Source organism: Rhopalosiphum padi, chromosome 2 (genome assembly GCF_020882245.1).
Source record: "Rhopalosiphum padi isolate XX-2018 chromosome 2, ASM2088224v1, whole genome shotgun sequence".
Lineage (NCBI taxonomy): Eukaryota > Metazoa > Arthropoda > Insecta > Hemiptera > Aphididae > Rhopalosiphum > Rhopalosiphum padi.
In genome coordinates this window covers 49046705-49061876 of record NC_083598.1, presented here as the reverse complement: position 1 = coordinate 49061876, position 15172 = coordinate 49046705, and the positions used below count along the sequence as shown (strand labels likewise).

The 15172-nt window shown below is 28.6% G+C and overlaps 1 protein-coding gene across 3 annotated transcripts in view; it reads right to left on the bottom strand.

Annotated features, from left to right (window-relative positions):
* The window catches only part of LOC132921626 (cell adhesion molecule 3-like), a 410858-nt gene extending 404723 nt beyond the window's left edge, over window positions 1–6135 (bottom strand). For all 3 annotated transcript variants that reach the window (XM_060984754.1, XM_060984756.1, XM_060984755.1), the window contains exon 1: window positions 5559–6135. The gene's annotated coding sequence lies outside the window, so the exon portion shown is untranslated. The remainder of the gene's footprint in view (window positions 1–5558) is intronic.
* Between the last annotated feature and the right edge of the window lie 9037 nt (window positions 6136–15172).

The following is a 15172-nucleotide window of genomic DNA, read 5'->3' as shown; positions in this document are numbered from 1 at the left end:
TACAGATATGTAATAAATAAAAGCGTTCAGTATAGTACTACAGTCGTGATGATGTGTATTGCATCCGACTACATTTCACCACGAAAATCTGAGGAGTAATTTATAACATTATCAACATTATTATATATTTATATCACGATTATGTAACATATTTTGTTCATCTGTGGTTTATGTGGTTTATCAGTATTTAAATTTCAAATTACGGGCTGATTGTTGTTAATGATCTAGTTTATATTTTTCATTGTTAATCTATGTAAATATTCTCCTCTCTACATAATATCTCTATGCTGAATTTGTAGATTTTTAAGTGCTTAAAATAAATATAAATTTACATTAATAAGTATTTATACGCAATAATATTATAATAAATAGATTGTACGTCTTTATTATCATTTATTATTATTTTTTTTTTAAATATATTTTCAATATATTGTAATTCTTTAGTAAATAGACGACATTATATCTTTAATTGTTGAAAATATAATATATATTCGGAAAAGTCATATTGTGGCATACTTAGTTCTTACTCAGTTGTTAAATTAAAAAAAAATATTTATATTTTTCGTGATTTTCTATGTAATTTATATCTTGGGATCTATAAAAACATTTTGGAGGCTTTTCTTCTACGCTTACTAGATTTAGCACCTATGCTGATGATGTCCACCATGAGTACCATGGTACTGAGCTAGGACAATTATTTGAATACCACCATTAAAATACCTAAAACACTACTACTAAGACTGATATTTGACTAATAATTAAAAGTTCAATTTGGAAATTAAAAAGTTATATTATGTGATTACTGCAAGGATTTATTTTTCGTTTAAAGCATTATTTAGTTTATTCTTTACCTTTTGCACAATATTAATGGTTCATTATTATCATAGATTGTATGTTTAAATGTTTGCTTTATGCGTAGTTTAAAAATTATATTTTTAGTCTGATGATGAAATTTATTTAATTTTCGATAAGCACTATGCGAAATTAGTTATAAACGATTTTTCACATCGATTAACTAAAAGCCTATAAACAATTAGCGTATTTTTTCTTCATTATAATGATTGTAAATTGGTTTTTATTCAAGCGCCCTTAGTCATGCCGTCAAAAAGAGTCTGCAAAATGTCACCCGATGTTAAAAAAAAAAAAAAATTGAATAGTGTGATTAAAAATTTTAAAATTATGTACTATCCGATAAACAATATTATTCATCATTAACTGGTTAATTAAACCGTACTCGACTATTCCTAGTAGTAACGCGACGAGTAAAATATATTATACATAATCAAGTAAATCACATGCCAGCGATATTAGTGAAAAAACAACAACTTAATATTAAGTCTTGTGTAATATTATCCACTTTATTATGACATCAGATTTTATACTATTATTTTAATATTATTAAAACATTTATTTTACATAAAGCGAAGACAAACGATTGGTTATAAACGGACATTTACATTATCACAATAGATAACCGTAAGTCACGAGAATTTATAATAATTATATAATATAATAAAAGACTTGGCTATTCGGTGATGGTTATTGTTTCGAGATGAAATCTCCGAGTTAACAGCTCCAATAATGCAGTTAGTCACCGTTCGTGTATAATTATTATTAATTTTATCGTTTTATTTTTACTAAACTTCAACAATATTATAAGCGTGAACATCAATGGACGCGATGTTTGTTTCTCAGTATTTTCGTCGTCACGTGTGATCATCAAACGGGATGAATTCGTCGTCGTTATAATCAGAATAATCAGACGATTTCACGCCGAGAAAATGGACAAGTAAACTTGTCGTGTAACAAATCCAATTGAGCTGCGATTATAATGGTCGGGTTATTATAATAATAATTTAGTCACTGTATAGGATTACCATAAATTTAATACTGCCATCGTGGAGTGGATGATTATGCGAGTGTCGTAGTGCTGAAACGTAAACTAGACAGAAAAAAAAACGCGTACACGACGAGGCCTGAAAATGCACAACTCAAACATTTTAATGTGGGAAATGACGATCGACGCTGAATATAATAAGTTCACCACAACAATTTGAATAAATTATGCTGTTCTTTACGCGTGCAGGGGATAAAAACACGAGTTGGAAAATTTTAAACAAATCGTACCCCGTGCAGCACAGTAGTATTTTTTTGCAATATCTTGTGGTCTTTTTAAACAATTATTATATTATTGTCTATCGCGGTTTCGACGAGAATCCAATTTCTCGGGAACCGCGATCACAGTAGTTTTATGAAATTGCACAAACAAAAGATGATGATAAAAAATAAAAATAAAATAATAATAATAAAATCAATGAAAAACCGTTATCCGTTTTACTTTTACTGAAACGTAAAAAAAAAATCAAAGTCGGACGGAATACACGGACTTTGAAAACAATTATGAGCGAAATTCTATTAAGTACAAGCTTACCGACATTTCCCTTCGACACACGTCTCGATGGTTTACTGGGGGTTTTCTTTGTGCTTACACAATCCGTCGAGACAATCGAGTAAGAAACACCTTTTTCGCCGTACCACCGTAGACACGCGTTGATATAGTCAATGCACAAAAATGCGTACCGTTTGACCCGAAAAAAGTGCGTACAAAAGACGAAATAATAATATGTAAATAATATGTAGGAGAAATGCACGTCCTGCGCACAATTATTGCACAGGTTATGAGCATCCGAAACAAGCGATTTAATCGATTTCGATCTAAAAAAAAATAATTTAATAGAAATAATACATCAAACGCGTATAATCGTTTTATTCAAAATATGACTGGCGGACGGGACGGTGTTTACGCATTTGACGGTACGTTTTGACCGCTCGTATTTGAAATGAAAACTTTTCGTTCGTGTCCCGCCTCTGTCGCGTTCGGAAATCATTTTCACTACGGCCGACTGATCGAGTAAACTATGACATATTCCAACAGTCACGTTTATAACGGCGCGAGTGATTCGGAATCGTTTAATCACCAATCGGTACATTCATAAAACGGTTCCGCGAAAAGGGAATTACGGCGAGATATAAAGGAAACGCGTAATCCATTAATTATACATTTTAATTATACTCGCGTGTAGTTGATCAATTTGTTTTGATTGCGCATCGACAACACTCCCTCGTGAAAGCCGTTTTTATTTGTAGTTTTTATTTCTTTTTTTTCGCAAATAAACGTAAATATTAAAGTTCCAAGAATTAATGTGCAATATTTAATAATCAATTCGTACAAATTCGTAATATGCAATTTTCAAATTCGGTCGATTTTACGAGTTACGATCATCAATGTTATGTTATTATAATAATAATATATATATATACATATCAATAAATAAGTAAATATTATTATAGTTGTAGCGAAACGGTTCGGCAAACACTGCGTAGACGTGCAGATTTTTTTCCATTTAACAATAACGATACGTAGGTACAATACACTATAACATAAACTTACTAATAACAATAATGCGCGCGCCAACGTTTCAGTCGAAACAGAATCGTTGTTTTAATGAAATAATAGTTTCGGATTTAGCGCTTCGGAAACAATAATAATCGTTGATGAATGGCATCCTCGGCGTTTTGAGCTGGCCGGTACAGCCGACGTAATTCATACATTATATCACATTGTGTTCTGGCTCGTAACAGCTAATAAAATCGAACTTTGGCGTGGCGTTTCGCCGTATAATTGTTACGGCCACGTATGACTATAATAATAATAATAATAATAATAATAATAATAATAATAATATTATATCGAAGTGTTGTTTGACAAAATATCAAAGGAACGGATATTATGCAGGTGAGCGGTTGATCTATAAATCACCCTCTATGATATACAGTTAAAATATGAGATCATCGGATTTCGACGACCCAGGTCATACGCTGTGGCGTACCTACCTATCCAGTACACACTAAACCGTTTGAAACCATCAAAATTACAAATAAATCACAATATTATAGTGTTATGTATTTTTTATAAAACGACGCGCATTTTTTTTTTTACAAGTGATGGAAATTTACATAATTCTATTAAATTATTTAATCTAAATGTTTAATTTCAAAACTTTATTAATTACACAATGCAAACAATATTAATTTTATTGTTAAGATTTCCATTCTACTCAAAAACTGAGTAACGTTACAAAATAATTATACAAAACCATTCAAATGAATAAAAATAAAACTAATTTTACCGCACGTAGTTTATTTGCCATTGCCAATACATAAATAGGTAACAGTTAAAATAATTATTTACCTATAATATACTCGTAATATACATTTTTTTTAACGGTTCAACGTAAAAAATTTAGGAACTTTGTTTTTAGTATTAACATAATTTCACACAGACCTTTTATTTTATTTATTATTTATATAATACGATGATGAGTGATGGCATTATTTATAAGACTAAACGATACAATCGGTATAACATTTTTATCTTTTAAAAAAATACACAAACTTAAACTTGTACAATAAGCTGTTTTAACTTTCAACAGTTTATAGGTTTATGATAATTTTAGAATTGGCACTTTTCACTAAAGCCAATAACTACATTTTATGTGATCGGAGTTTCCAAATATTTTAATATTTATATTTACTTGGAACATGATAACAACTAGGCCCGTTTTCAATGAACAAAAACGGTATATACCTACCTACCGTTTGTCGTCGTCATTGGCATTGTACAAAATATTTATTTTTTAAAACTATTATTACGGCACGCGAGTTCTCGTCAAAACGATTTCTTACGCGCAACTATAACACCGTGTCTGCAGGTTGAATAAAATTGACTTATTTTTTATTCATTTGACGTTAACCATACACAGCAAACGGAGCGATACGAAACGCGTGTGATCAAAGTCGACGAAGACTTCGTGAACACTATATAAGAACCACCCCGTTCGCGTCACGAATCCACTCTGATCACCCCGCCTATGTATATATAATAGTATCAATGACAGTACGAAATACCATGACGTTTTACGATTAAAGCCAACGGCTTACCTGACGGCACTACTTCGTCGGCACTTTAAATGTTTATAGGTAGATAATATTATACGTATACCGATCGTACGCATTGTTTCTTCATCTCGATCGCTATCCGACGACCCACGTCGGAACTACCGACGAAAGACATAATAATAACAATAATATATAGAAATAACGAAAACCGAACGATTCGATTCGATTTCCGGTTTATTATCCACTTTTCGAGCCAGGGAGTCGTTCTCGCATGCGATAAATAATAATTATGATTACAGTGATACAATGAACGATTCAATGGGACGTATTGTTATCTTATCGGAGATTTATAAAACGGAATAGGCATCACTGCGTCAACCGTAAAAACGCGTCATCGAAGAGAATAATATACGAAACGCGTTTACAAGGCCGTACCTGTGGTGGTTTGGGGGCTCAAACCCCCCCGAAATTTTTTCGTGTACCTACCTATAAAATGTTATAATAAAATTAAAACACAATTTTTTTCCAGTTACGGCCCTTCGCGTTTATAACGTTATATATTATTTTATTGTACAATATATACGTCGTTAAGTACTTACCGACTGGTACGGATAATTAGATCGCGCCGCGGAACACTGCGAACACACTCGTCAACACTACATAGATCGGCGGCGGCGGCAGAAGTGGAGTGCGGTTTGTGAGTGCGATTAGTAGTGCGGTAGGTGCGAGGACGACCGGATGAATATGCGATGGTGTTTTATTATATTATGTTGACGAGAGGATCGAAATCGCGGTTAAGCTCGATGTGGAGATTTAAACGCGGACCAGTGGTATTTATTTTTCGTACGTCGCATGAGGACCTCACGGGCGTATTTTCGGTGATGTCCACTTGTCGGAAGAGAAACCACCTGGGTCGACGCCGCCGGATGCGGATCAAGGGCGACGGCCCTCCCGGATGTGAGTGATCCCGACCGAGGAAGCGGAAGCAGAACGATTCGCCGGGTGATCGAGAGACGAAAATGCGATCGCTAGAGAATATTGTGTAGACGATCGCGATCGAGGACGTGAGAGGGTTGAGAGGGAGCGCGACGGCGACGGGCACGACCGAGCTGCGTACGGTCCCGATGAAACTGATGTACCGCCACCGGCGGAGCGGTAGTCGTCGGCGTCGTAGTCGGCGTCGGGCAACGGCAGAGCGACGCGACGAGCTTAACGAAATCTGCACGCGGTTTCGCGTGTCGCCGACGCCGCCGTGGATTTTCGGACGGCCTACATAATGTGATATTGTTGTGTAGGGACCGGGACGACCTACCCCACTGCGAATTAAACGCGCGTAAGTACGTGCCGCGTGTACGAGGCATCGTTGTTGACACGAACTACAAACCTCCCGTGCGGCGAAACCCGATTTTTCGGAACGCACGTTTTCCGAAAAAAAAATAAATGTCTTCATAATAATAACGATCTACGGAAACAGATTTTAAAACGTTATCAGAGTTATACATCGAATTCGTTTTGAAACAAAATTGAGGCGAATTAAATATTTGTGAAAACACGTATGTCTCGCCCCGTACTGGGGGTTTTATTAGTCGGTATTCGTGCAATGTTTTTTACAAAGCTTGTACAAGAGGTTTTTTTTAATGTCACGTAGGAAGCTCTTTGAATCGTAGTGGTTTCATATTACAACATTTTAATCGCACAATTTATAAAGTAGGTACAATTATTTTTCATTGATTCTGCGACGAAAGTAAGTGGATAGTACATACGATGCATTATCAGATGACAGTATATATTTTATATATTTATTTATTTTCAATTCAGAGACACAATCACCTAGAAATCGTAAATTAGCCACCTAAATTGTTGTTTTTCGCATAAGTGAGGTATAGTACAATATAATATTGTATTGTATTGTTTTTTTTTTCGATTTTAATTATCGGAAAATTTAAATCTGCGCATGATCGCGAAATTGTAAGTACCCCAAAACCTCTAAAAAACGGGTTGCTTAAAAATAGTAAAAAGAAAATATATAATTAAAAAGAAAAGTTTGAAATAGTTCAATTTTTATTTTTATGTTTCTATTTTTTTCCTATTTTTTTTCTACTTTTTCTATTTTCCAATTTCACATTGGATATACTTTAACTGTAGTGACGGCTGAAATGTATCAGTGATCACTGATCAGTGATGAAAAAAATACTCTTAAAACTTATTAGCGTATTAATTACAAACACGATTATAAGCTATAAAATGTGATATTGCTTAATAAAGATGACTACAAAACACTAAGTTAAAAGCATGATAAAGATCAACATGATATAGTATACTTTCAGATTTATAAATCTTCGAATTTAGCATTTTCATCTTCTGTTGATATTTTTTCCGTTTACCAAAAACGTACTGTCTGATCGAAAAATTAAAATAATAAGCATTTTGTTTCAGATGTAATATTTTTCTACTAGATTTTTGTCATATTTTTTTTAACTCAGCACATTGTCTTACTCTTAACATTATATATTTACTTATATTTCGGCTTAATAAATAATACGTTTCGGCCCGGACATTGTGACAAATAATAATAGGACCGTATTATATTGATATCACGACATGTGATGGCCAGTAACGTCGTCGTCAGTTGTGATTTCATATGCTATTTTATATTTGTCAGGATTAATCTATAAGCAAAAAGCAACGAAAACTGATAATCATAATAATTATGGAACATAATAAATATAGCAATAAATGTCCGTTGAAATTGAAGAAATATTAAATTGAGAAATACGTAGTTTTATATCTTTTATTTTTATTTGCTTCCCTCTTAATACACCGCGACGAGGCTGTGTCTTACCTGCCTTCACTTTTCGTGCTTCCACTTTTGATTTGTGAAAAATCTAATTCACTTTTTTTTTTACAATTCCATCTCTGAAAATGAAAATAAAATTCTTATATTATACTTACTTCTTTATTTTTCTTATTTTATTAAAATACCATGGTTACTTTTCGTTGGTTTTGGTGATATGACGAGCGATTGTGACCTAGAAAATCCGTTTAAAAGGAACATTATCCCCGGTTGATGGTTATGACACGTTTTGTATTTTTCACGCTACGATCATACACAGATTAGTATCAGTTTGAACTCAGATTTATGATTAAATATTATTTTAAAATTTCACGGAAATCGAGAAAACTGCCAGAAATCCTAGGTCCGTGCGTGACTTGTTTTACGAAACATTTTTGATATTTGAAGGAGACGAGTGCGTCAATCACTCCACTTATCCGGCCGATCTATAAGCTAAAACGAATTTGTATTTCGTACGAGTGATAATAATAAATTTAAATATAACATAATATTATATTTTATGTGGATCCCGTGACGGTCATTAAAAAACAAAAAAAAAACAAAAAAAAAAAAAGAGGACAAAATCATAATCGTGCTAAAAATGTAATTGCGTTAAAACTTTTTCGTGATAATTTTCTAGCTGGACACAATTTTTAACCCCGCCATAATGAACGTATTATATTACTCTGTAAATAATTAATATCTAAACCACAGCGTAAGACTAATGTTTTTTTCGCACTATTAAAACTATTACTGCGAGTTTGAATATAAATCGTTAACTGTGGCGTAAAACTCATTAGTATGACATGGTGAAATTTCTACCAAAGTTAATGTTTTATTTGTGCGACGAAAACTGTGGAAAATCAGTAAAGCATTAATTTGTACTGCAGTTATTTAATTACAAGATTTCCAAGCGAATTGTTGAAGATTAAAATAAGAATATTTAAAACTCCATAAAAGTCGTACGTTACGTATTTATGACCAGCTCGAATAATAAATATCATTATTGCGTACCGCGTACAAAAAAAAAAAATGAAAAGAAAAAAGTATTTAAATTTATTGATAATAGGAAGTCGTCTAATATGATTAATATGTACAAATATCAACACTGATTATTTTGTTTGCAATACATTATTCTTACACCGATGTATAATATACTTGAAATTTTCACCAAATAATTATATTATAATTTTCATTTTGTTAACTATTTTTGAGATATTTATAGACACAAAATATATTCAGTTTTAGTAAATTAGTAGGTAGTTTAAGTTTTTTTTCTATGAATATCGATTTAAACTTATTTGTCTTGTATAAATGCTTAAAAAACGAATACACATAAGTTGCTAATTTATCAATTAAAAATATCGAAAATCTATAGTTACAATATTTACTTATAAGCGTTTAATGTTAGAATTTTGATACAATTTGTCAAAATCTCAAACATACACATATTATTTTATAATTAGAAATTCATAAAAATGCTTCTTTTTAAATCTAAGTTTTGAAAAGATGATACAACATTTTTGATAAGTAGCTCATACTGACATCACAAAATATAAAAGTATATAAACACAATTATTTTTTATAGATATTAATAAAAATTCAAATTTGGTCGAAACTACTTGTTTAAAAAATAAATAACGGTATTAGTTATTTTTTAATATTTTTTTATGATTTAAAACCATTGTTCCTGGAATTTAACACTTACGTGTATTATATTGTTATTATATTTTTTACTAGAGACAATAAAATTTAAACTATTTATAAGCACTATGAATTTACTTAATTATACTGTCTTATGCTATTTACAGAAAGTTGTTATTAAATTTTGAGTTATAAAAGTTGATATAATATTATGCTATATATTTATAATTATAATATAATAATAATTTAATACTATTAATACAATAAATGCAACACTTTTGGAAAAGATTGTATCATCTACAGTAATACTAAAAGTAAAATAAATTACTTTAATAACAATATCAAAAAACATAATATCATGAATATATATATATATATAATTTAATTCAAATTTAATACACTCACAAACCCACAATAGATACCCCTTTGACACCTAATGTGCAGTGGTAAATTTGTTTATTTTATTGTACTTAAATTTTTATTAATAATTTTGTCAATGTAATAATAACTATTGCATAAAATATTGTATTATATTTTTACTTTGGTCCTTCGTAGGGAGTTACACTCGTAAATATATATTTATATTCTATTTTATATTTATTTTGTCAAAAAGCCGTCTGTCGTCTACTTTTAATAAATGAATAAAAAGGTGTTCAAGACAAGACGTATGTGCCGTTCTGCTGTATCGTTTCGGTCACTATTATGATTTCAATGATGTATCATTGTATACAAAAACAATTATACTGAGCGAGGAACGTATATCAACTTATATCACTAAATATATTTTATGTTTTGTTTTAAATGACTATTGCTATTAGTTAGAGTAGTTTATTTTACTATTGATAAGTACTCAGTAGTAATACAGTAGATTGGATTATTCTTTGTGGAAAACATTGCATTTGTAAATATCATTTCGCATATAAAATATATCAATATAGATAAGTAAAACTGACCCCGCAAATAATGTTATTGAACAAAATAATGAATATATTTATTTATATTTTTAATATGTATACTTTTGTCCAAATATGAACAAATACTCGCAGAAAAAATGTCATCTTTACATTTTGTTAAATTTACGGTGTTAGTATAAATTATTAATTTGGATTTGATTTTCAAGCTTTACGTATAAAAATTAAACATTCCAAAAAATTTCAAGTGTAAAAAATGTTGCAAATTGTTGTGCTTTTATTGATGAGTATTGTAAAATACTTATACAATAAATAAATTGCTTTTATATCTTTTAAATATTTTTAATTACGTTTTTTTATCAATATTTATATATATAAAAAAAAAAATAAACAAATTTCAAGTGCCCATAAATAACTTTTAAGTTATATCATGAGTAGAAAATGATCATATAAACATTTGATCAAAATATCAAATATTAACGGATTTTCGTTTTCAAATTACGCCAAAAAAATAAAATTGACTTGGTCAAAAACTGGATTTGGGTAATAATTCCTGTTTTTTTACTGCTATTTTGAAAAATACAAAAATTTTAACTTTGATCTCTTTAAAATACAAACTAGATCTAATATTTTTATCTAAAACCACCTTTAAAGCTTAAATTTGAATTTTTTTTTCGACTATTAACATTTACTGGATATGCATACATAAAAATAAACACACACACACACACACACACACACATTATTATTATTATTATAAAATTAATATATACATCGCACTGCTAAGAAACTAAAAAATAAATAATATTTAATATTTCTAGAACTCATTTATAAGGATAGATTTATTATAATATATTTATACATATATTTTATTATATTCATATAATAATCGAACAACATAGAAATTGGATTTTTGTATTCTGAGAATAGAATTTTTTATGGCAAATTATTATCGAACGTAGTTTTTTACTATGAAATATATTTTACTGATGAATAAGTTAAATAAAATATGTTCAGGGTGTGAAATCATTTGGATGCCATATATTATTTTATATTTATTTTATTCTAACATATTTTGTATTGTTATTCGTGTACATAATAATATACGTGGTAAAATCTAAATATAATAATATTTAAAATAATGATATAAATTAAAGTAATATTATTAAATAATTTAATGTACGCTTTATTCTCGAAATTGGTAAATTGGCAGAATAATTTGCCTTAATACACGGAATATAAAAAGTGACTATAACTGAAACTAGAAAAAAAATGTTGAAGTAAGTTTAGACATTCAATTAAATCGAATAATACTTTATGTAAAAATATAATTTATACATATCAAATTTTTTTTGAAAAGATTTAAAGAACGAGGTAATGGTTCATAAGAAAAGTGGGCTGACCAGGAATATCGTATTAAATAAATAATAAAAATGCAAGAAATGATTCTGAACACCTTCGAGCATAATATTATGATTTTTGAGATAAGGAAACTAAAATATTGATGCATATTCTAAAATGTATCTATAACATTTAAGCAGTAAAAAGACAGTAAAGCACTAGCGTTTTTAAAATCATTATAAGAACGTCTAATAAAATTTATCAATCTCATTTTTTTTTTTACTTTCAGTAAAAGATGTATCATGTATGTGTTTGAAAAGATAAATTCTTTAAATTGTTTTACATTTTTATGTTGGATATCATTTATTTGCTACTCGAAAGAAATAGATTCACGCATACGATTAAATTACATCGTTTTATATTTATTTTTATTTTATGACAAAATGGCAGAGAATTCAGAGTGTACAAATTTGATATAATATATATATATATATATAGATCAGATTGAAGAGTAGTCTCGCGTCTTCGACAGATTTAATAATAGACAAGACAATTTTTTAATTTAACAGCTAATAACAGCGTATTTTTATTAGTTGAAGATATGTCATTAATAGATACATGAAATAGTAACTAATTATTAATGAGTATCCTGGAGAACTCTAGAAAGAGCTGTATATGTACGTATCGGACATATAACTTTTATATCTTACAAACTGTTTACGACCAAAAAACTATGAAAAAAATGTAGTGAATTATAGGAGTTAAGCTGCATAAGTCTTATTTTTAAAATTTCGTGGTTGACAGTGTTAAAAGTATTTGAAAGATTTGTTATAGATTACATAAATTTGATGTTCAGACGATAAATTATTAATTATATGTTCATATTCTTATGTTACTAGACTACTTGTAGTAGATCTACAATCTACACGGCATAAATCTACGTCAAGAATTCAAAATAATAGTATTTTCAATTTTATATAAATTAACATTTTTCAAAAACGAATTCAGGCATAATAAAGCGAAGAGATATTGGTCAGTAATTCTGAATATAATGGTTTTTGACCTTTTTGAGATTGGGTAGACAATGTTGGATATCAAAAAAGAAGGACAAATCACTCAATCTAAAGATAAATCTAAAATATCACATAATGAAGGAGTAAGTACGAAAAAAATTCAGTTGACATAAAATCGGGATAAGAGATAAACTTTTACTCATAAAGCTTAAAGAATTGTAAATTTATTCGATGGAAACGAAATAAGTTGACATACGCATATGAATAGTTGAATTTGATTTATATTTACTAGACAAATGCTCGGTACGCAGATTTGATTAGAAATTATTCATTTTTTAAATCGAGCTATTTAATGAGTTTTTATAAATATCTTTCCTGAAGTAATTTCAACGTTTAATAATTTAAAAAAAGGTCTAATTTTCTATCAAGCAACAAGGAGATATTCACCAAACTGCTCTGCTGATGTGCACTCATAAACAGAATATGTACGACGTTTCTTTAGAGAGGACAATATAAAAAAACTCTCAGCTCACATTGTAATATTATGTAATGAATTTAGGCATACTTATCATATTAGTATATGGGTTTAAAATAATAGACACAATTTGTTATCATATTATTTTGTATTTATGCGGTGAAAGACATTTTTTTATGTTTTTTTTCATTATAGGTATTCAAAAATTATATTTTCGGTATTATAAACTATATGCGTATACTTTATGACTGGATAATATACAATATGTTTAAATCAATTATGTATAGCATAATGTCTTATACAGTTAATATCAATGAATGCGTGTGTGGGTATAAGATAATTATTATTAATATCGTCATAAATATTAAACATGTCCTTATAATAATCATATTACAGTATTACACTATAACTTTGGTAAATAAGTGCATTAGAACTGATGAAATTATTCAAATTCGATTATTGTGCTTAAAGTTATGATATATAATTTTGTAAATAATACGTATTATTTACTTTTCTTAAGCAAAATCAGGTTGAGATCTCTATTATTATTTGCATTTTGTTTCTTATTATAATTTATAGTGTATAAAAGTCAATAATTATGGTTGGAATAATGTAAATTTATAAAATTATTAATTGTTCGCTTTTTATTTTATGAGTTTATAATATTATTATATTATATTCTATTGAATACAAAATAACAAAACTTCCTCAAATATAAGCTAAAATACAAATTTTTAAGAAAAATAAGTGGAGTTGGAAGAAACATCATGTGGCAATATCAATATAAATATGCAATTAGTTACCCACTCTCTTAAATAATATACATAACATTGTAATTAAAATAAATTATTTTAATATACACAGTTAAAGAACTTTGATATGCAGTCAATACTCTATATACTTTTATATAAAAGAGTTCTAGTCTCGGGGTGAAGTTTTTTCATGTTATGTAAATAATGAATTGAGGAGAACTTGAATATGGCAAAGTAATAACAACTCGTTATTTTATTTGAAAAATACTTACATTTTACTATTATTTAATAAGTTAATTCATTAAATATAAGAAGTCTAAAGTCTATACATACCAAAACAAGTTATAATGTATGTAATTAAAATATTCGTAGAAACATGTAAACCTTAACCTTTCATGAAAATAGTTAAAAACTGTAAATATGTTATATAATATATTAGATAAATATGAAATTATCTTTGATAGGATGATCATGCAAGCAGGCCCACGGGTTGGACACCTCTGTAGTAAATCTTATATCAGATAAATTAAAAAAGAAATATTGTATACTTTTAAAAATCTAATTAATATCCGATTTTGTTTTTATCATAAATTTGTTTCGCATTGTTAATTGATACATTTGCATTAACTTTTAGGCTGATATTTTCGTGATTTAATTCACAGTAAACTTAAATTTGGTACAAAAGGCGAAAATTCATTTGTCTGACAGATTTTTGTCTGATTATACCGAAATTTGAAAAAAAAATTGATTTTATATTGACATAGGACAAGTACATTTAACATCACTTATAGTTTTTAATTGAAAAACATAGAAATTAATTACTAAATCATAATATTATGTACATACTTATAAATGATTTAATTTAAAGTAGTTTTTATTGAGCACAGTTTAAATTATATAAGTTTAAAAATTGATGACAATAATTAGTAAATCATATTATGTTTTATGTAAATTGGCAAGTTAAAATATATGCATTAATAATGCAAATTGTATGCAATAGTTTATATTGGTTCGAGGGTTTTCCGCTTTTTTTTTTTTTTGGTTATCGTTACGAAGAGTCTGAATTTTGTTTTGACATATAATGTATTTAAAACTAGTGTATCCTGATGAAACAATTTTAATTAATCTTATATAAAAATAAAATTTAAATCGAAATTAGTTGTTTAAACAAAGAACAATATAGCGTTTGTATTTAATTTCATATTTTAAAGTAAAAAATATTATTTCTAAATAATAATTGCGCT